This window comes from Pseudorca crassidens, chromosome 13, assembly GCF_039906515.1.
Source record: "Pseudorca crassidens isolate mPseCra1 chromosome 13, mPseCra1.hap1, whole genome shotgun sequence".
Classification (NCBI taxonomy): domain Eukaryota; kingdom Metazoa; phylum Chordata; class Mammalia; order Artiodactyla; family Delphinidae; genus Pseudorca; species Pseudorca crassidens.
In genome coordinates this window covers 49805601-49829097 of record NC_090308.1, presented here as the reverse complement: position 1 = coordinate 49829097, position 23497 = coordinate 49805601, and the positions used below count along the sequence as shown (strand labels likewise).

General features: G+C 41.5%; 1 protein-coding gene and 1 pseudogene across 1 annotated transcript in view; both read left to right on the top strand.

Moving 5' to 3' along the window:
* ARMC2 (armadillo repeat containing 2) overlaps positions 1-23497 on the top strand; it is a 236578-nt gene that overhangs the window by 68503 nt on the left and 144578 nt on the right. The window lies entirely within an intron of this gene.
* Positions 37-13466, top strand: LOC137204885 (large ribosomal subunit protein eL43-like; annotated as a pseudogene).

Genomic DNA, 23497 nt, shown 5'->3' with positions numbered 1-23497 from the left:
TTACTGCTAATGAGGGGGTAAGTTAATAACGGCGAGATGCCTGTTTCCGGGCAGATCCGCCCAGTGTGATGGGACCTGCAGTTGATCTGCTTAGGAGGGTGGCTTTTCTTCCAGATGGCCGTGGCCTTTGTGTCAGGGAAGGGCTTTCCTTCAAAGGCTGGTGCTCCACAGTTGCCATGCAGATTAGGGGTCCGTTTTTACTTGCCACTCTTAAAAAAATAAACATTCTGGGCACAAGAAAGGGAGCTTTTCAACCCTGAGAGTGTTCTGGATGTTGGAGTACATGTGGCAAGACCCTCTCTTAGATAATGAGCAAGTGCTCCCAGCACTTTGGAATTATTCCTTGCTTCCACCCCAGCATTGTTCCGACAGCTCTGTTCTTAAAGATTAACTACCATTCATTTAGTAACTTTTGCTGTAGAGAGGGGAGGGGAAAACTTGATGATATGAATTTAGAGCAATTATTATATTTGGTTTGTGTTTCTCCTGCAATGCTCTTCCTTTAAGGAGTAAGCAGGGAGGTATTAATATCTATTTGCCATTTTGTTTCCCTAATGTTTTTATTGCTGCTGTAATTTTAACAAGTATGGGAAGGCAAAATATTTGAGAACCCCTTTAACCTCTTTAATTTGTCTCATGCAGAATTGAGACAAATTCTGCATGAATTCTGAAGAGGTCACTATATTTAAATGATTCAGTATAGGTAACGAAATGATGGAAAAGAGCATAATTCCATGATATTACAAAATAAACAGAGAGTATCTCTTCTCTGTCAAGCATGCCCAGGCACAGAGAGATAAAAATCTTTATATAGATGCAATTCCTGCTTCAAGGTGCTCAAAATCTAGCGAAGGAAACAGACATGTATACAAATAACTGTAAGACACGGCACGTACGTGACAAAAGTAAAAGTGTAAACCGTAGAGCTGAAGAGAGCTGAAGAAGACATGACTCATTCCAGGGGTGAGCCTCTGAGTCGGACCTTAGGGATGACGAGGATCTCATCAGGCAGAATGTGGAGTGTCGCATGTGAAACTCCGCAGCCCTAAAAAAAGAATACCCTGAGTCCATATGCACAAATAGAGCAAGCTGTCCAATATGGACTACATAAATGGAGGTCTATATGCACAAATAGAGCAAGCTGTCCAATATGGACTACATAAATGGAGGTCTATATGCACAAATAGAGCAAGCTGTCCAATATAGACTACATAAATGGAGGTCACCTAGCAGTATATGTAGAACTAGAATATATATATATGTGTGTGTGTGTGTGTGTGTATATATATATATATATATATATATATATATGTATATATATATAGTAGTTGAGCTTATTTTAAGCTCTAAGGACAGACTGGATTAAAATCTAAACTCAGTACTTTCAGTGAATTGTGTCATTGTTGAAAATATTTTCTGTCCCTCCCTGAGGGAAGGTTATTCTTTCCCATTCATTGATACCAGGCTGGTCCTGTGACCTGCTTTGACTAATGAAATAAGAGCAGAAATGAGGTATGTGCCTCCTGAGTACACACTTTAAGAGCCATCATTTGCTTCAGCCGTGTTCTCCTTTCTCTGTATTCTGATGATCAGGTAAGTCCGACTAGAGGTGCTCCTTTGGCTTCAGCCTGGGTTCTGGAATGAAGACGGCATGAAGTAGGGCTAACTGTGGTCGACTTGGCTCATTAGCATAAGCAAGAAACAAACCTTTGTTAGTGTGGACACTGAGATGTTGAAGATGCTATTACTATAGCATCACTCAGTCTGGGTTGACTGAGAGACACCTGGCAACGAACGGGATCTTATATAACTTCTTTAAACCTCAGTTTCCTAATCTATAGAATGGGAAAAATAATACTATCTACCTCAGAGGATCATTGTGAGGTTAAAACAAGTTGATTTTAAAGCACTTTACATGATGTTTAATTCATAATAAGAATTTAGTGTTAGTTATTTTTAAATAGGTACACAAAAATGTCTGGAGGAATATACACTAACCTGTTAAATAACAGTTCTCTCTTGAATGTGAGATTACAGGTGACTTTCTAATTTTTTTTTGAATTTTTTTTTTTATGCAGCAGGTTCTTATTAGTTATCCATTTTATACACATCAGTGTATACATGTCAATCCCAATCGCCCAATTCATCACACCCTCTGCCGCTTTCCCCACTTGGTGTCTATACGTTTGTTCTCTGCATCTGTGTCTCAATTTCTGCCCTGCAGACTGGTTCATCTGTACCATTTTTCTAGGTTCCACATATATGCGTTAATATACGATATTTGTTTTTCTCTTTCTGACTTACTTCACTCTGTATGACAGTCTCTAGATCCATCCACGTCTCTACAAATGACCCAATTTCGCTCCCTTTTTATGGCTGAGTAATACTCCATTGTATATACGTACTACATCTTCTTTATCCATTCATCTGTCGATGGGCATTTAGGTTGCTTCCATGTCCAGGCTATTGTAAATAGGGCTGCAATGAATATTGGGGTGCATGTGTCTTTTTGAATTATGGTTTTCTCTGGGTATATGCCCAGTAGTGGGATTGCTGGGTCATATGGTAGTTCTATTTTTAGTTTTTTAAGGAACCTCCCTACTGTTCTCCATAGTGGCTGTATCAATTTACATTCCCACCAACAGTGCAAGAGGGTTCCCTTTTCTCCACACCCTCTCCAGCATTTGTTGTTTGTAGATTTTCTGATGATGCCCATTCTAACTGGTGTGAGGTGATACCTCATTGTAGTTTTTTCTTTTTTTTTCTCATTGTAGTTTTGATTTGCATTTCTCTAATAATAGTGATGTTGAGCAGCTTTTCATGTGCTTCTTGGCCATCTGTATGTCTTTGGAGAAATGTTTATTTAGGTCTTCTGCCCATTTTTGGATTGGGTTGTTTGTTTTTTTGATATTGAACTGCATGAGCTGTTTATATATTTTGGAGATTAATCCTTTGTCCGTTGATTCGTTTGCAAATATTTTCTCCCATTCTAAGGGTTGTCTTTTCATCTTGTTTGTAGTTTCCTTTGCTGTGCAAAAGCTTTCAAGTTTCATTAGGTCCCATTTGTTTATTTTTTTTTTATTTCCATTACTCTAAGAGGTGGATCAAAAAAGATCTTGCTGTGATTTATGTCAAAGAATGTTCTTCCTATGTTTTCCTCTAAGAGTTTTATAGTGTCTGGTCTTACATTTAGGTGTCTAATCCATTTTGAGTTTATTTTTGTGTATGGTGTTAGGAGTGTTCTAATTTCATTCTTTTACATGTAGCTGTCCAGTGCTCCCAGCACCACTTATTGAAGAGACTGTCTTTTCTCCATTGTATATCCTTGCCTCCTTTGTCATAGATTAGTTGACCATAGATGTGTGGGTTTATCTCTGGGCTTTCTATCCTGTTCCATTGATCTATATTTCTGTTTTTGTGCTAGTACCATATTGTCTTGATTATTGTAGCTTTGTAGTATAGTCTGAAGTCCGGGAGCCTAATTCCTCCAGCTCCGTTTTATTTCCCTCAAGACCACTTTGGCTATTTGGGGTCTTTTGTGTCTCCATACAACTTTTAAGATTTTTTATTCTAGTTCTGTAAAAAATGCCATTGGTAATTTGATAGGGATTGCATTGAATCTGTAGATTGCTTTGGGTAGTGTAGCCATTTTCACAATATTGATTCTTCCAATCCAAGAACATGGTATATCTCTCCATCTGTTTGTTTCATCTTTAATTTCTTTCATCAGTGTCTTATAGGTTTTTAAATTAATTAATTAATTAATGGCTGCTTTGGGTGTCCATTGCTGCATGTGGGCTTCTCATTGCGGTGGCCTCTCCTGCCATGGACCATGGACTCCAGGCATGCGGGCTTCAGTAGCTGTGACTCAAAGGCTCCAGAGCCCAGGCTCAGCAGTTGTGGCACACGGGCCCAGTTGCTCCGAGCACGTGCGATCCTCCTGGACCAGGGCTCGAACCCACGTCTCTTGCACCGGCAGGCAGATTCTCAATCACTGAGCCACCAGGGAAGCCCGAGTGTCTTATAGTTTTCTGCATACAGATTTTTGTCTCCCTTGGTAGGTTTATTCCTAGATATTTTATTCTTTTTGTTGCAGTGGTAATTGGGAGTGTTTCCTTAATTTCTCTTTCATATTTTTCATCATTAGTGTATAGGAATGCAAGAGATTTCTGTGCATTAATTTTGTATCCTGCAACTTTACCAAATTCATTGATCAGCTCTAGTAGTTTTCTGGTAACATCTTTAGGATTCTCTATGTATAGTATCATGTCATCTGCAAACAGTGGCAGTTTTACTTCTTCTTTTCCAATTTGTATTCCTTTTATTTCTTTTTCTTCTCTGATTGCTGTGGCTAGGACTTCCAAAACTATGTTGAATTTTAGTGGTGAGACTGGACATCCTTGTCTTGTTACTGATCTTAGAGGAAATGCTTTCAGTTTTTCACCATTGAGAATGATGTTTGCTGTGGGTTTGTTGTATATGGCCTTTATTATGTTGCGGTAGGTTCCCTCTATGCCCACTTTCTGGAGAGTTTTTATCATAAATGGGTGTTGAATTTGGTTAAAAGCTTTTTCTGCATCTATTGAGATGATCATATGGTTTTTATTCTTCAGTTTGTTAATATGGTGTATCACATTGATTGATTTGCGTATATTGAAGAATCCTTGCATCCCTGGGATAAATCCCACTTGATCATGGTGTGTGATCCTTTTAATGTGTTGTTGCATTCTGTTTGCTAGTATTTTGTTGAGGATTTTTGCATCTATATTCATCAGTGATATTGGTCTGTAATTTCCTTTTTTTGTAGTATCTTTGTCCGATTTTGGTATCAGGGTGATGGTGGCCTCATAGAATGAGTTTGGGAGTGTTCCTTCCTCTGCAATTTTTTGGAAGAGTTTGAGAAGGATGGGTGTTAGCTCTTCTCTAAATATTTGATAGGATTCACCTGTGAAGCCATCTGGTCCTGGACTTTTGTTTGTTGGAAGATTTTTAATCACAGTTTCAGTTTCAGTGCTTGTGATTGGTCTGTTCATATTTTCTGTTTCTTCCTGGTTCAGTCTTGGAAGGTTATACCTTTCTAAGAATTTATCCGTTTCTTCCAGGTTATCCATTTTATTGGCATAGAGTTGCTTGTAGTAGTCTCTTAGGATGCTTTGTATTTCTGCAGTGTCTGTTGTAACTTCTCCTTTTTCATTTCTAATTTTATTTTATTTTTTATTTTTTTTTGAATTTTATTTTTTTAGACAGCAGGTTCTTATTAGTTATGCATTTTATACATATTAGTGTATATATGTCAATTCCAATCGCCCAATTCATCACAGCCCCACCCACACCCTGCCACTTTACCCCTTCTAATTTTATTGATTTGGGTCCTCTCCCTCGTTTTCTTGATGAGTCTGGCTAATGGTTTATCAATTGTGTTTATCTTCTCAAAGAACCAGCTTTTAGTTTTATTGATGTTTGCTATTGTTTTCTTTGTTTCTATTTCATTTATTTCTGCTGTGATCTTTATGATTTCTTTCCTTCTAGGAACTTTGGGTTTTGTTTGTTCTTCTGTCTCTAGTTCTTTTAGGTGTAAGGTTAGATTGTTTATTTGAGATGTTTGTTGTTTCTTGAGGTAGGACTGTACTGCTATAAACTTCCCTCTTAGGACTGCTTTTGCTGTGTCCCATAGGTTTTGGATCATCATGTTTTCATTGTCATTTGTCTCTAGGTATTTTTTGATTTCCTTTTTGATTTCTTCAGTGATGTCTTGGTTATTTAGTAACGTATTGTTTAACCTCCACGTGTTTGTGTTTTTTATGTTTTTTTCCCCTGTAATGGATTTCTAATCTCATAGCATTGTAGTCAGAAAAGATGCTTGATATGATTTCAATTTTCTTAAATTTACTGAGGCTTGATTTGTGACCCACAGTGTGATCCACCCTGAGAATGTTCCATGCGCACTTGAGAAGAAAGTGTAATCTGCTCTTTTTGGAAGGAATGTCCTATAAATATCAATTAAATCTATCTGGTCTATTGTGTCATTTAAAACTTGTGTTTCCTTATTAAGTTTCTGTTTGGATGATCCGTCCATTGGTGTAAGTGAGGTGTTAAAGTCCCCCACTATTATTGTGTTACTGTTGATTTCCTCTTTTATAGCTGTTAGCAGTTGCCTTATGTATTGAGGTGTGCCTATGTTGGGTGCATATATATTTATAATTGTTATATCTTCTTCTTGGATTGATCCCTTGATCATTATGTAGTGTCCTTCCTTGTCTCTTGTAACATTCTTTATTTTAAAGTCTATTTTATCTGATATGAGTATTGGTGCTCCAGCTTTCTTTTGATTTCCATTTGCATGGAACATCTTTTTCCATCCCCACACTTCCAGTCTGTATGTGTCCCTAGGTCTGAAGTGGGTCTCTTGTAGACAGCATATATATGGGTCTTGTTTTTGTATCCATTCAGCAAGCCTGTGTCTTTTGGCTGGAGCGTTTAATCCATTCACGTTTAAGATAATTAGTGATATGTATGTTCCTGTGACCATTTTCTCAATTGTGTTGGGTTTGTTTTTGTAGGTCCTTTTCTTCTCTTGTGTTTCCCATGTAGAAAAGTTCCTTTAGAATTTGTTGTAGAGCTGGTTTGGTGGTGCTGAATTCTCTTAGCTTTTGCTTGTCTGTAAAGCTTTTGATTTCTCTGTCGAATCTGAATGAGATCCTTGCCGGATAAAGTAATCTTGGTTGTAGGTTCTTCCCTTTCATCACTTTAAATATGTCATGCCACTCCCTTCTGGCTTGTAGAGTTTCTGCTGAGAGATCAGCTGTTAACCTTATGGGAGTTCCCTTTTATGTTATTTGTCGTTTTTCCCTTGCTGCTTTCAATAATTTTTCTTTGTCTTTAATTTTTGCCAATTTGATTACTATGTGTCTCGGCGTGTTTCTCCTTGGGTGTATCCTGTTTGGGACTCTCTGCACTTCCTGGACTTGGGTGGCTATTTCCTTTCCCATGTTAGGGAAGTTTTTGACTATAAGCTCTTCAAATATTTTCTTGGGTCCTTTCTCTCTCTCTTCTCCTTCTGGGATCCCTGTGATGCGAATGTTGTTGAGTTTAATGTTGTCCAGAGGTCTCTTAGGCTGTCTTCATTTCTTTTCATTCTTTTTTCTTTATTCTGTTCCGCAGCAGTGAATTCCACCATTCTGTCTTTCAGGTCACTTATCCATTCTTCTGCCTCAGTTATTGTGCTATTGATTCCTTCTAGTGTAGTTTTCATTTCAGTTATTGTATTGTTCATCTCTGTTTGTTCTTTAATTCTTCTAGGTCTTTGTTAAACATTTCTTGCATCTTCTCGATCTTTGCCTCTTTTGTTTTTCCATGGTCCTGGATCATCTTCACTATCATTATTCTGAATTCTTTTTCTGGAAGGTTGCCTATCTCCCCTTAATTTAGTTGTTTTTCTGGGGTTTTATCTTGTTTCTTCATCTGGTACATAGCCCTCTGCCTTTTCATCTTGTCTATCTTTCTGTGAATGTGGTTTTTGTTCCACAGGCTGAAGGATTGTAGTTCTTGCTTCTGCTGTCTGCCCTCTGGTGGATTAGCTACAGGTGACTTTCAATTTTTATTTCTCTTATTTCTTTAATCAAATTCTTTATAATAATGAGCATATATTATTTTAGTAATCATTAAAAAATAAGATATTTCCACTTTGGAAAACTGAACAATAGTACATTTTTCTGTTACAATGGTAATTGCACCAAACTTGGTCCCTTGAAGGAAGGGGCTACATGCTCTGCCCTGTGCGACTAGGGTCTGGCTTACTGGATGCCCCAAGATAGGTACTCAACACATGTTTACACAAGTGTAATTGATCACGGTTCCTTATCTGGATAGCTCGATGGATAGTAGGTAATGACCTACTATTTCTGAGATGAGAAACATGAAAAAGGTATAAACTGAGAATGTGTGCATTCTGAGTTTCTCATAGATCATTAATGGGGCACTGGGAATACAAATTTGGAGATCAGAGATGGAGATATGAAGCTCCTCTGAAGAGAGGTGATTAGTTGAATATGTGGGTATAGAGTGGGAGCATGGGCTTTCAGTTTCACCCCACTCCTCCCCACAAGACCAAGTCCAAATATTTTTCAACAATGACACCCATTCCACAGCAATTTTCTGAGCACCTACCACATACCAGGCACTAATGGTACAGGAGTGAACAAGAAATGTTCAAATGTCTCTGCCCTCGAGCAGTTTATGTTTTACGGTGAGAGGTAGACAACAAGCAATAGTGAAACAAATAATTAAAATATAGAGTGTATTCTATAGTGATAAGGAGGAAAAACATGGAAGGGGAAAGGGAACTCCGGGTGTTGCCATGTTTGACAGGGTAAGTCAGGGTAGGCCTTGCTGAGGACATAACACTTGAGTGTAAGACCTTAAGGAGGTACCAGGTAACTGTGACTACTGGGGAGCATAGTCCAGATAGAGGGAACAGAGAGGGCCAAGGCTTTGAGGTGGGAACATGCTTGTGTTTAGAGAAGCAGCAAGGAGTTCAGTGTGTCTGGATGAGTAAGTGGGTCAGTGGTAGAAGAGTTTAGGGAGATAATGAGAGGTAGAAGGGAGGTGGTGGACAGATCCCATAAGGCCTCATCAGCAGACTGTTGGAGGAACTTTGACTTTTACTCTAAGTGACATGGGAAGCTCCTGAAGTTCGATTAGAGGATTAGGTAGCATAACCTGACTTGTGTTTTAAACTGACCAGCCTGGTTCCTATCTTGATAATGAATGGATAAAGGGAAAGGGAGAAGCTGGGAGAACATTAAGGAAGTTATGACAGTAATAGGTGATGGGTGTGTGGGCTGGAGTGGTGGCAGTGGAAGAGATAAGAAGAGGTCAGGTCCTGGATATATTTTGCAAGTGCAGCCAACATAATATACTCGTGGATTTGATGTGGCACATGAGAGAAAGAGGGAAGCAAGGATAACTCCATGGTTTTGGGCATGAGCAACAGGAATGATGGAGTTGCTGAGAGGTGAAGACCTCAGGGAGAGTGGTTTGGGGTAGGAATTTAGGAGTTCAGTTGTAGACATGATAACTTTGAGATGCCCTTAGATATCCAAGAGGAAATGGAAAGTAGGTGGTTGGCTATGTGAGCCTAGAGTTCAGGGGCGTGATCCAGGCTGAATACGTACATGGGAGAGTTCTCAGCAGATCAGTAATGTTTCAACTGTGAGAATGGATGAGATCATCTAGGAAAAAGTGCAGAGAGAAAAGGGGTCTGGGGACTGAGCTCTGGAGCCCCCCACCCTTTAAAGCAGAGGAGAAAAAGACCAAGCAGCAAAGGAGAATGAATGAGTGGTCGGTGAGGGAGGAGGTCAACTGCGTCCCAGCATGTTTCTAGGTAGAAGACCTGCTACAGCAGGGTCAAAGGCAATGAGGACCAAGAACCGTCCAATGAATTTAGCCGGGTGGAGGTCACAGGTGACCAGACAAGAACAATGTGGTGGAGGTGCGGGGTGGGAGGTGGGGTGACTGAAGGAGGTTCAAAGGAGAATTCAAAAAGAGGAATCGGAGACAGTTTAAACAACTGTTTTAGGGAATTTTGCTGCAAAGGAGAATAGGAGGCATGGAGCCTCCTGGAGAGAGAGATGAATCCAAGAAAGTATCTTCTTTCTTTTTTCTCTTTTTTAAGATGGGAGAAATGGCAGTGGTGTGTATCCCCATAGCACCCAGCCCATCATACTCATTTGATAAGCATTTGTTGAACTGACATGAGCGGATCTAAGGGTAAGACATGAGCAAATATCCCCATCATCCCTGAATGATGTCAAATAAGTGAAATGAGAAAAAAATTCCGATGCTTCCTATAAGAGACTGAACATTAACACTTGGAGACTTGTGGCTATGGGGATTCCTTTACCGTCTTCCTGTACTTAATACACTGCTTTTTAACAACACAGGGTCAGGATCTATTTTTAAGTGGAAACTTTTGGGTTGAAATTTTTTAAGGGCACACAAATATAGGGAAGAAAATAGCAATGACCCACATTCCCACCAGGCAGAATTAAGTATTATTAACATGTGGGCATATTTGTTTCCAGCCTTTTCATTCGATGCTCTGTTTTTAAAACCTACACGGTGGAATTATGTGCTAAAAAACATGATGTGTTCCAGTGTGTGTGTGCACACTGTGAACTCACACATACATACCTGCTCACACATTTGTGGCTTTTTGCTTGCTCTTTCCTGGAGTTTCCGAGTTGGTAGGTGCTGTGTTATAAACTGCTATGGCAATAATGGAAATCATGAAGCCATGACTTCACATGTCAGTATACAGAATGCACTGGCCGAAGAATACTTTTTTTAAACCTAAAAACTGTAAGTAATCTGTGCACACAGGAAAAAATTCCAACACTACCCTTCTGGCCTACAGTCCTTCGTTTTTTCTTTCCAGACACAACTGGCATTACCAGCTCCTTGTGAATGTTTCCAGAAATAGTACTTGCATATGCAAACATGTATTTTCTATTTTCCTACACAGATGGTAGCATACTGTTGTATACGGTTTGGTACTTAAGCACAGGGTTTTGAAAATTTTGGAAGTGCTTCTTAGCAGTAAGCTTTCTTTTTTTTAAATTTGTTTCATTGAGGTATAGTTGACATATAAAAACAGTAAGTTTTCTACATGTGCAAATTAGCAATCATGCTCTTCCTTCTTGCCTGGTCTCAGACAATTAACTCAGGGTTGTGGGCATGGGGGGAGCGTGTCAAGAATGTTCTACACTAGCTGGACAGGTCCCTTCAAATCACAGACTCCCATGTCAGTGCCACACAGTTTGTTCTGACTCTCTCTGGTTGAACTTACTTCACAGCCCACAAGAAAACCCTTTATATTTTTGGTAGCTAAACCAAAGTCCTGCAGAACACAACAAAACCAAACGGGGAAATTTGGGGCTCAGCTTAAAATACAGATGGGCAAGCCCATACTTAGTTGCTGGAATAACAACCAGCTGGGAGGGTCCAGCTAAATTTAGCTTGGAACCTTACACACTGGTCAGCTCCAAAGTCAACAGCCCCCATCCCCGCCACAGAGCACTCTCCCCCATCTCTGAAGCTGGTAGAGAAGGAACAACCCTGCTTGTCCAAAATGCTGACTTTGCAAAAACCACCTAGTCGATCTGGTGTGACTTAATAGGTTGTAAAAGCTTCGATTTACAGCTGATCAATAGGCAAACAGTGGGATTTGTTGCCGGGGGAATATAGAGCACAGGGACCAGGATGAGGCCAAACAGTGGGAAAGGTTAATTAACTTGTAAAGTTCATTGAAAATTTTCTTTAAGAAAGCAAGAAGGAGAACAAACTGGAACTGTAGGTGGGTCTCGAAGTCAAGGCTGGCCTGAAGGAAAACGGATGTGAGCAGAACCGGTGTGCTCCGCTAGCCCTCCTGGGAGGCCTCCACGTACACCCTGTCCCGGACCCCAGGGGAGGGCTGCAAAGGACAGGGAGCCCCATGCATGGGCTGTCTTGGCTTTATGACGTGGTGGGCCTCAGTTTCCTGGTTTGTTCAAGTGGCAGAGTTGGGGTAGATGAACCCCCCCAGGCCTGGAATTCTTGGTGATTTGGGCCTCCTACAACTACCTGCCTTGCAGCCTGGAGCTCGCTACACCCTCTACCCTCACTCTCTGGAAACCCAAGTAGGGAGGAGGGACACACAGGGCCCCTAGTGCCTCAAGATGAGACCACGTGTTGAAAACATAACTTGCTAAGTGGGGAGGATTAGGCCCCTGAGAGATCCTGCCATCCGCCCCGGCACTGGCACCGGGGGAGGCCTGACAACTTGCACAGAAACTCAGATGTGAGCTGGGCCTCCTCTAGGAGAGGCACGTGACATACTTTATGGAAAAAACAAGACGAGGTTGCCAAGTGTAGCCTAGGTGGTACCCAGGGAGTGATTGCAGTGAGAAGCAGGACTTCTGTTGTGCTCACTGTGCTTGCATGTCCAAAATAATGTATGTCGTGGTTTCTGTGAGGCCCCTACCCACTGGATGGAGGTAAAGAGAAGCCAGACTGAGTGACCAGTTTCGACTTCGATGCAGTGATCACTACGCTGTCTTTAGGGTGACTTCTGTCTCCATGCTGCTCAGTCTTCCAGGCTCGCCTCCACTCCTCTGCTCCTATCTTAGAAGCTGCCTAGCGGAGGGGCGGCAGCAGAGGCCTCCCAGGATGTCATGGCAGTTGGGGGTGGGATGGGCCCCCGGCCTTATGCTGGTCTGTGCGTGTGAACACTCTCCGGGACCCCTAAGCTGTGTTTGGCTGGTTTGATGTTTCACTGGTCTCAGCTGCCTGTGAACTCCTGGTGTGTTCTTTCTCAGCCTATTTGTGGGCTCGCTGCCCCTCCCTGTGGATCTGGGCTCCCCTTGCCTCTCTGTCATCACAGACACCTCAGAATCTCCGCCACCCTCTTCCCCTGGGTCCCAGCCAGGCTGCCCCGCACAGCCTTGGGTGCAGGGTCACTTTGTCCCCCGCCACATTAGGGCCCTGGCAGATCTCCTGGCTCAAGGGGGCAAAAAGGCGCTCCAGATGCAAGCTAGACCCTCTCTCTTGCTGTGCCCTTCACATCTCGGAGGTGGGGTGTAGGGGTAGACGTCCCCCCCCCCCGGAGACGGCGTGCTGCCTCCTCAAGTCCCGGTGGAACAGGGGAGGTCTTGGGGGTGTGCACTGCAGTCAGGACTGAGGGTTCCGCAGTCTCACAGGCCTGCTTCAGCCCCAGCTTTGTACTGAACGGGGGTATGGCTTCAGGCCAGGGCCTTGACCGCTGCCTAACCAGGAGAAGGATGCACACCTCATAGGATGTGCTGATGGTCGATGAGATTTTCTGTAAAGCAAGCAGCTCCTTTCTGAGGCAGGAGAGCTAGCGCGTAGAAGAAAGAAGTATCCTTTGCTAGCGAAGCAGCGGGTGGTAGGATTCCTCCCTAAGAATTCTCATCCTGCCCCTGCCCCATCCCCATGCAGCACCTGAACTGGGCATGTGCCAGTTCCTGCTTTTTCTGAGTCTGTTTATCAATGTCTCAGTGACTGAAATACCCCCCTCTGATTTGGCCAATAAGTCATTTTTAAAAATAGCAAATTTTATGTTACTTCAATTATCAAATCTCCTGGGGATGAAGTCAGTTTACAGTGATCTGTCGACATTGCCATAAAGGGCGTGGCTTCCTCTCCGAGCTGGGACGCAGTGTGTGAAGGCGCCAGGAAGGCGGGCGTCATTGGCAAGTAGAGAGCTGGTTATGGCACCTCCCTCAGGAAGATGGTGAAGGAATTTGAAATCAACCTGCACACCAAGTACACTTGCTCCTTCTGCGGCAAATCCAAAAGCAAGAGGTGAGCCGCTGGGGCTCTGGTGCTGTGGTGCCTGGAGCAACACCATCACCTCCACTGTCACCGTGAAGGCAGCCGTCAGATGACTGAAGGGACTGAAGGACCAGTAGACTGCCCCAGCGGAAACGCCGACAGCTAGACCAAATGGGCGAACTTACGTAACCAAGCAAAGAAGGGTCCTGGGGCCGCGCACTGCTTCCTTAGGCTAACCCGCGGCACGGTGTCTGCTGTCTTGGGTCCACTGAGGGTAACAGGGGGACTCCCCAGAGTCGGGACGCCTTCCAGGTCCCTCTTCTGTCGCTGGCTCTCCACTTCACAAGCTCCTCCCTCTCTCTTGACAGCCCACCCCCAGGTGAACGTCCAGTTCCCTGTAGCCGCCTTTGGCTGGAGGGAAGGTTAAGGTAACCGGTTCTTCCACAGGAGGTGTGACCCTGCCAAGCTTTCATTTCAAGCCTTCTGTCGTTACCTTTTTCCTCTTTAACAGGGTTTCAGGTGTCCGTAGGTAGGGGAGGAGAGGTCCATTTTCAGGGCAATGGCTATGGGCCAGTAGGTGCTCCAGAATTGTCCCAGGCCTGGTGGTGACAGGTTGGCCCTTAGGGAACCCTGGGTAGTGAACCAGCGCCTGAGAGTCCCCTGCTTCCTCCAATCAGTGTGGTCCAGCGGGATGGGGCCTGACCCCAGGAGAGCTGATGAGAGGGGGAACTTGGGCCTCTTTTTGCGAGCCTCTCATGTTCACTTTCCTACCTAAAGACAGACCCACTTCCTTCCCGTCTCCTCACATCTGTCCCCACCTTGCCTGCTTTGACCCCGAGACTCCTAGACACATACATTATCATCCAAGTGACAGCATTTTAGATCATATTTAATGATTTCTTTCTACCAACCTTCCTGGCCTTATTTCCTATACCTTACCTCCCCTTTCCCCCGATTTTTTTTTAATTAATTAATTAATTAATTTAATTTTGGCTGCGTTGGGTCTTTGTTGCTGCCCATGGGCATTCTGTAGTTGTGGCGAGTGGGGGCTACTCTTCCTTGCAGTGTGTGGCCTTTTCATTGCGGTGTCTTCTCTTGTTGTGGAGCACGGGCTCTAGGCGCGCGGGCTTCAGTAGTTGTGACTCATGGGCTCTAGAGCACAGGCTCAGTAGCTGTGGTGCACGGGCTTAGTTGCTCCACGGCATGTGGGATCTTCCTGGACCAGGGCTCAAACCTGTGTCCCCCGCGTTGGCAGGTGGATTCTTAACACATGCGCCACCAGGGAAGCCCTCTCCTCCGATTTTATTTTTCCCTCTACTGATAAAGTGTCTGCCAAGGAAATGTCATTGGAACCATCCTTTTTGTTAATAGAGGTATTATTTTATAGGAAGTCCACAAGGCATTTTGAGGACATAAAATGCCCCATCAATAATATAACTAGAGCAGAAACATTGACTTGAGACTAAAAACCCAAAAGAGGAATTAGAAACATATTGTTCCTTAACTTCAGGGGCTGGAGAAGGGAAGGAAGCAGTTTAATTTGAGGGCTATTCCTGATGGGGAATTCGGTCATGTCAGGAAAGTTGCAAGCCAGAGGGAAAATTTGGTAAAATCAGAAGAGGTTTGTTGTGTGACAATGCTATTACAATGTCTGCGCTCTTCTTGGAGGTGAACTCAGGCAACTGAAATAAGAGCAGGCAGGTTAAAATGTCAGGTTGCTGAGCTATGAGGAGCTGCCCTCACAAATATGTTGTTTGACTTCTGATTACTTCTCTCCACGATTCAAGTTGTTTAGGTACCTTGTAGAATCCAAACAAGGCCATGGTAGCTCACAAACAGGCTGGTCCGTTATCCGTTTTCTGGAGTGTAAGTTGGGACTTAGGCTCTTCATTCCACTTCTCTTTTAAAAGACAGTTTTATGTTTTGTCTTAAGCCACCACAAAACCGAATCTGGAGGTATGTGGTATCTATATAAAAGGCAGTTAAAATGTCCTTGCTGTCAGATGCAAATTCTTCAGTGCCCACACCCCATCGCCCTTACTGCAAAATTGAGGACAAATACCTCGACCCCGAGTTCCAGGATCTCTATGGAGGGCCTCAGTGGGCCTCTCTGGTTCTTTCTCACTGTTCCCCACATGGAAACAACCACCTTCTTCTTCCGTGAAGCCAGTGCCCATCTTGGCCCCCAAACCAGACCCCGTCCTTTTCTGCATTCACAGTGCGTGTCCCTTTTCATGGCCCTGCCCTCCTTTTGTCTTGCAGTAGATGCATTTACTTACCTTTCTGCCTACTTCTCCACACAAACCGTCTCCCAGACCGCACATCGTAGGGCCTCGGAGGGCAAGGACCGTGCTTACTTGTCTTTGCAATTCTGTGAGTGCTGAGAATAATATCTTGAAATAGTTAAGAGCTGATAACTATATGTTGGTTAGTGGCGTGTCAGAAATTTTTTATAAGGACATTATGAAGATAGTCGTACCTCAGTCATCCATGGGAGTTACCTGTGCTAATTTTTTGAGCCAGAGGCAACAGGAATTCTACAACCTACCAGGTAAGCCCACCTTTTAATTGAATCACTTTCAGAACAAAGCTTTTATTATTTTGGCAAACTGGAAGACAATGCGTCTGCAAATTTAAACATTTTCTCTAATTTCAACTTTCATAAAGTTACAGAAAAGCTTGTTGACCCTTTATAAACTTGGAGAGAGATATTAAGTCAGTTTTTTCTTTTTTTTAAAAAAAGGCTGGTAAGCAATTTGGTCTAAATAGGAAGGAATAAAAAAAAGAAGAAGAAGAAGACTCGGCTTTGAGATGGGCACATTTAAAAATTGTTTTCCTACTTAAGGACTTCCCTGGTGGCGCAGTGGTTAAGAATCCGCCTGCCAATGTGGATTGGGGACACAGGTTCGAGCCCTGGTCCGGGAAGATCCCATATGCCGCGGAACAACTAAGCCCGTGCGCCACAACTACTGAGCCTGCGCTCTAGAACCCGGGAGACACAACTACTGAAGCCCGTGGGTCTAGAACCCATGGTCCGCGACAAGAGAAGCCACTGCAATGAGAAGCCCGCGCACCGCAACGAAAAGTAGCCCCCGCTCGCCGCAACTAGAGAAAGCCCGTGTGCAGCAATGAAGACCCAACACAGTCAAAAATTTAAAAATAAATAAATAAGTAAATTTATTTTTTAAAAAATTGTTTCCCTACTTAAAAGCAAGATTCATGGCTTGCTCAATAACTCATTTGATGAAGGATACCAAACAGCTCTAGTTCTTCTTGCCAACTAATGATGCATACTCTGGCTATTAAAAGAGGCCTTACTTACTTATTTCCCCCACCTTACTCCCAAAAGGAATCGAGTCAGCTTTATACAAATACACACAATATATCAAACTAAGAATAAACAAATAGAGGTAGGGAAAAAGGAAAATAAAAGATAAAGACAAGGATAAAGTTAGTTTGTAGCAATGTATGTCAGAAATTTTTGAACTTTTGAGTTTAGATCCGGGTGTCCTGGGGACCAAAGCAAAGAAAGGAACACAACTCACTGCAAATTTCACAGTGTGTCAAAGCTTAGCTCCTCAGTGTCTGCGTGCCCACCTCTCAGTGGTTTTCTTCATTTGGGTTAGTTAGTCTGGTGCCTGCCGTGATGGGCCACATGTGTTTGAAACCATGGGATAGAGGGGAGTCCTCAGTTTAGCCTGTGGACCTGCTGTCTGTAAGCACAATGCCCATTCTTTTCAAGAGTCAACCCAAGGAGGGTGAGAAAAATAAGTCAAAAGGAGAAGAACTCATTTCCATGCCAGCATCACATGCAGGGTTTTCAGTAGTGATCAAAGTTATGAGAGTTGCCTCCAAAAAGACCCTAGAAAAGTCCAAAGAGGCAAAAGAGTCCTTAACATCTTTTTGACAATTAACATTTTCCTCTTCCTGCCCTCCAGAAGCCATGATATTCTCTGGTGCCTAAAGCGCCAGCCTGCTTTCCCCAGAGTCCTCTGCCAAGTGCCCTGGCTCCACAATTGCCTCTCTTCCTTTTCCAAAGGGAAAAAAGAAAGATGACACGCTTCTCTCTCAGATAGCCGTGTAAGTAAAATAATTAATACAGTGATGTGCATGACTGATATATACGCCACCCAGGAATAGACTGTATTTTTTTAAGAGTGGCTTTTTAACCCACTTAAAACTCCAATTAACTGACTGGAGGGTTGATTGATTAATAGATTGTGTGTGTAGAGCAGAGTGAGAGATTTTAAAACGATGACACCTTCTTTATATGTCTTTCATGCCTTTAGTGACCATTTTGTCATCCATCAAAGACAAAGGATTTAGCAACTTGACCTCCAGCTTCTAAAAACTGACTACTGTTGCCCTAGTGATATGTGAGACACACTGGAGTCACTAAGCAGTTACCTCACTAAGCCTCAGTCTTAATTTATAAAGAGGAATATCAGTAGAAGTTACTTTAGGGAATTTGGACATGAAAGGAATAGGAGTGCTTTTTCTTCCCTCTTTTGCTATCAGCCACTCTCCCTCCCTCATGCCTTCGACAAATGTAAACCTACTAAACAACTGGTTTCATGCTTGAAATTGTACGTCCTCAAAAGCACTTTCCTTCCCACCCTGCCTGAAGTTGCACTGTTTCTGGAGAGTATACAGTGTCTGCTCATGTATCATTCCACTGTCCAACTTCCACATATATCTCTCCTATTGGTATTGTCTCATAATTAAGGCTATACGCCTGATGGTTGGCTAGTTGTGCCAACGGGTTGGATGTGGAGTACTCACTGCTAACCACTCAGGATTTAGATGGTCCATGCCCCCCCTGCCCCAAACTGCTTTGTCCTACGTCAGTTGCCAATGGAGCAGAATTGTCAGCAGCAATCATCCAGGGATAGCACCTTGTGAATGGAGATATATATATATATGTATATGTGTATATACATAGATATATGTTCATTCTATGTGCTTTTTTGTATTGAGGTCCAAATTGTGCTTTATTTTGCCCTATGTATAGCTAGGTTCCAGATATGAGCACCTGGGTAATTTTGAGCTTCTCAATAAACAATTCCCAATATTCTGAATATGTTTTAAAATAATCACCAACAGTGACAGAGTACTTTGGTTAGACAAGCCTTCCCAAATAATAACTATAATATTTGGGAAAAGATTTTTAATGAAAATGACTATCAGAAAGCACTGAAGAATGATCAAAAGCTGAGAGAAACTAGACAAGAATCTACCATGGTGAGATTTGCTATTTGCAGCAGCTATTTGCTTTTGATAACTTCCCAATCTCTGTGCAGCTCAGAGGCAGCAAAAATCCACACTCTCACTGGGTCAGTGAGTTAGCTGGCAGAGTTTGGTATGGGATACCACCACATACCCAACAGAATTGCTAAAATTTAAAAGAAAGCTAAACGTTAGTGAGAATATGGAGTAACTGGAATTCTCATATGTTGATGTATAAAGTTGGATATACGTTGGACTACAAAATGGTACAACCACTTTGGAAAATGGCTTGACAGTGTCATACAATTAACATAGAGCTACACTTTGACTTAGCAATTCCATTCCTAGGCATTATCCAAGAGAAATGAAAACATACACACACACACACACACACACACACACATAAACAAAAACAAAAAAACCCCGCTTGTACAAGGATGTTCATAGCAGCTTTTTTTTTTAAAACAATAGCCAAAAGCTGGAAGCAACTCACTGTCCATCAACCAAATAGTAAGACCTATCTAACAATGGTCCTTCCACTTAAGAACCAGTATGCTCACAATGGGATGCCTCGCAGCAGTAATCGAGAAGGAATTACTCAACAAAATGGATGACCCTCACAAATGTTATGCCGAGTGGAAGAAGGCAGGTTGAAAGAGGATGGTTCCATTTATGTGCAGTTCTAGAACAGGCAAAAATAATCAAAAGTTAAAAAAATCAAAACAGTGGCTTAGCACTGATTGGGGAATGACTAAGAGGAGACATGAGGGAACTTTCTGAGGAGATGGGAAAGTTCTGTATTGTGATAGGAGTGGAGGTTATGTGGGAGTGTTTATTTGCCAGTATTACATGGTTAAGATTTGTGTATGTTAATGTGTAGAAATCACCTAAAATAATGAACAATAATAGTTGTAACTGAGTGCGGGGGGGCGGGCAGTGGAGATACAGATGAAACAAGAATGGCAGAATATTAATAATTGTTGCAGCTGGAGGTTGGGTACATGGGGGTTATTTTCTGTTCACTTTGTATGCATTGGAAATTTTCCATAATAGAAGTTTTAAAAAATATAAGAGCTAAAATATAATTCCTTTTGACTACAGCAAGACCCACTGAACATTATCCAGCATTTTTAATTAGCTGGAGGTTAAAAATGAGAAATTAAGTGGCTTTCATCATGAATGTGTTTCTCTTTATTTCTTGGATCATTTTCATTTGTTTCAGTGTTCAAAAATACAAGAGAGGTCATCACTGTAATGCAGTCTCAGTAGTAAACTTTATTTTATTTTATTTTATTTTTACATCTTTATTGGAGTATAATTGCTTTACAATGGTGTGTTAGTTTCTGCTTTATAACAAAGTGAATCAGTTATACATATACATATGTTCCCATATCTCTTCCTTCTTGCGTCTCCCTCCCTCCCAGCCTCCCTATCCCACCCCTCTAGGTGGTCACAAAGCACCGAGCTGATCTCCCTGTGCTATGCAGCTGCTTCCCACTAGCTATCTATTTTACGTTTGGTAGTGTATATATGTCCATGCCACTCTCTCACTTTGTCACAGCTTACCCTTCCCCCTCCTCATATCCTCAAGTCCATTCTCTAGTAGGTCTGTGTCTTTATTCCTGTCTTACTCCTAGGTTCTTCATGACATTTTTTTTCTTAAATTCCATATATATGTGTTAGCATACAGTATTTGTCTTTCTCTTTCTGACTTACTTCACTCTGTATGACAGACTCTAGGTCCATCCACCTCATTACAAATAGCTCAATTTCGTTTCTTTTTATGGATGAGTAATATTCCATTGTATATATGTGCCACATCTTCTTTATCCATTCATCTGATGATGGACACTTAGGTTGTTTCCATCTCCTGGCTATTGTAAATAGAGCTGCAATGAACATTTTGGTACATGACTCTTTTGGAATTATGGTTTTATCAGGGTATATGCCCAGTAGTGGGATTGCTGGGTCATATGGTAGTTCTATTTGTAGTTTTTTAAGGAACCTCCATACTGTTCTCCATAGTGGCTGTACCAATTCACATTCCCACCAGCAGTGCAAGGGTGTTCCCTTTTCTCCACACCCTCTCCAGCATTTATTGTTTCTAGATTTTTTTGATGATGGCCATTCTAACTGGTGTGAGATGATATCTCATTGTAGTTTTGATTTGCATTTCCCTAATGATTAATGATGTTGAGCATTCTTTCATGTGTTTGTTGGCACTCTGTATATCTTCTTTGGAGAAATGTCTATTTAGGTCTTCTGCCCATTTTTGGATTGGGTTGTTTGTTTTTTTTTTATTGAGCTGCATGAGCTGCTTGTAAATTTTGGAGATTAAATCCTTTGTCAGCTGCTTCATTTGCAAATATTTTCTCCCATTCTGAGGGTTGTCTTTTGGTCTTGTTTATGGTTTCCTTTGCTGTGCAAAAGCTTTGCAGTTTCATTAGGTCCCATTTGTTTATTTTTGTTTTTATTTCCGTTTCTCTAGGATGTGGGTCAAAAAGGATCTTGCTGTGATTTATGTCATAGAGTGTTCTGCCTATGTTTTCCTCTAAGAGTTTGATAGTTTCTGGCCTTACATTTAGGTCTTTAATCCATTTTGAGCTTATTTTTGTGTATGGTACTAGGGAGTGATCTAATCTTATCCTTTTACATGTACCTGTCTAGTTTTCCCAGCACCACTTATTGAAGAGGCTGTCCTTTCTCCACTGTACATTACTGCCTCCTGTATCAAAGATAAGGTGACCATATGTGCGTGGGTTTATCTCTGGGCTTTCTATCCTGTTCCATTGATCTATCTTTCTGTTTTTGTGCCAGTACCGTACTGTCTTGATTACTATAGCTTTGTAGTATAGTCTGAAGTCAGGGAGCCTGATTCCTCCAGCTCCGTTTTTCATTCTCAAGATTGGTTTGGCTATTCGGGGTCTTTGGTGTTTCCATACAAATTGTGAAATTTTTTGTTCTAGTTCTGTGAAAAATGCCAGTGGTAGTTTGATAGGAATTGCATTGAATCTGTAGATTGCTTTGGGTAATAGAGTCATTTTCACAATGTTGGTTCTTCCAATCCAAGAACAAGGTATATCTCTCCATCTATTTGGATCATCTTTAATTTCTTTCATCAGTGTCTTATAATTTTCTGCATACAGGTCTTTTGTCTCCTTAGGTAGGTTTATTCCTAGATATTTTATTCTTTTTGTTGCAATGGTCAAGATTAGGTTGTTTATTCGAGATGTTTCCTATTTCTTAAGGTAGGATTGTGTTGCTATAAACTTCCCTCTTAGAATTGCTTTTGCTGCATCCCATAGGTTTTGGGTCGTCGTGTCTCCATTGTCATTTGTTTCTAGGTATTTTTTGATTTCCTCTTTGATTTTTTCAGTGATCACTTCGTTATTAAGTAGTGTATTGTTTAGCCTCCATGTGTTTGTATTTTTTACAGATCTTTTCCTGTAATTGATATCTAGTCTCATAGCGTTGTGGTCGGAAAAGATACTTGATACAATTTCAATTTTCTTAAATGTACCAAGGCTTGATTTGTGACCCAAGATATGATCTATCCTGGAGAATGTTCCATGAGCACTTGAGAAAAATGTGTATTCTGTTGTTTTTGGATGGAATGTCCTATAAATATCAATTAAGTCCATCTTGTTTAATGTATCATTTAAAACTTGTGTTTCCTTATTTATTTTCATTTTGGATGATCTGTCCATTGGTGAAAGTGGGGTGTTAAAGTCCCCTACTATGAATGTGTTACTGTCGATTTCCCCTTTTATGGCTGTTAGTATTTGCCTTATGTATTGAGGTGCTCCTATGTTGGGTGCATAAATATTTACAATTGTTATATCTTCTTGGATCGATCCCTTGATCATTATGTAGTGTCCTTCTTTGTCTCTTCTAATAGTCTTTATTTTAAAGTCTATTTTGTCTCAGATGAGAATTGCTACTCCAGCTTTATTTTGGTTTCCATTTGCATGGAATATCTTTTTCCATCCCCTCACTTTCAGTCTGTATGTGTCTCTAGGTCTGAAGTGTGTCTCTTGTAGACAGCATATATATGGGTCTTGTTTTTGTATCCATTCAGCCAATCTGTGTCTTTTGGTGCGAGCATTTAATCCATTTACATTTAAGGTAATTATCGATATGTATGTTCCTATTCCCATTTTCTTAATTGTTTCGGGTTTGTTATTATAGGTCTTTTCCTTCTCTTGTGTTTCTTGCCTAGAGAAGATCCTTTAGCATTTGTTGTAAAGCTGGTTTGGTGGTGCTGAACTCTCTCAGCTTTTCCTTGTCTGTAAAGGTTTTAATTTCTCCATCAAATCTGAATGAGATCCTTGCTGGGTAAAGTAATCTTGGTTGCAGGTTTTTCTCCTTCATCACTTTAAATATGTCCTGCCAGTCCCTTCTGGCTTGCAGAGTTTCTGCTGAAAGATCAGCAGTTAACCTTATGGGGATTCCCTTGTTTGTTATTTGTTGTTTTTTCCTTGCTGCTTTTAATATGTTTTCTTTGTATTTAATTTTTGACAGTTTGATTAATATGTGTCTTGGCATGTTTCTCCTTGGATTTATCCTGTATGGGACTCTCTGTGCTTCCTGAACTTGATTAACTATTTCCTTTTCCATATTAGGGAAGTTTTCAACTATAATCTCTCCAAATATTTTCTCAGTCCCTTTCTTTTTCTTTTCATCTTCTGGAACCCCTATAATTCGAATGTTGGTGCATTTAATGTTGTTCCAGAGGTCTCTGAGACTGTCCTCAGTTCTCTGCATTCTTTTTTCTGCTCTGCAGTAGTTATTTCCACTATTTTATCTTCCAGGTCACTTATCCGTTCTTCTGCCTCAGTTATTCTGCTATTGATCCCTTCCAGAGTATTTTTAATTTCATTTATTGTGTTGTTCATCGTTGCTTGTTTCATCTTTAGTTCTTCTAGGTCCTTGTTAAATGTTT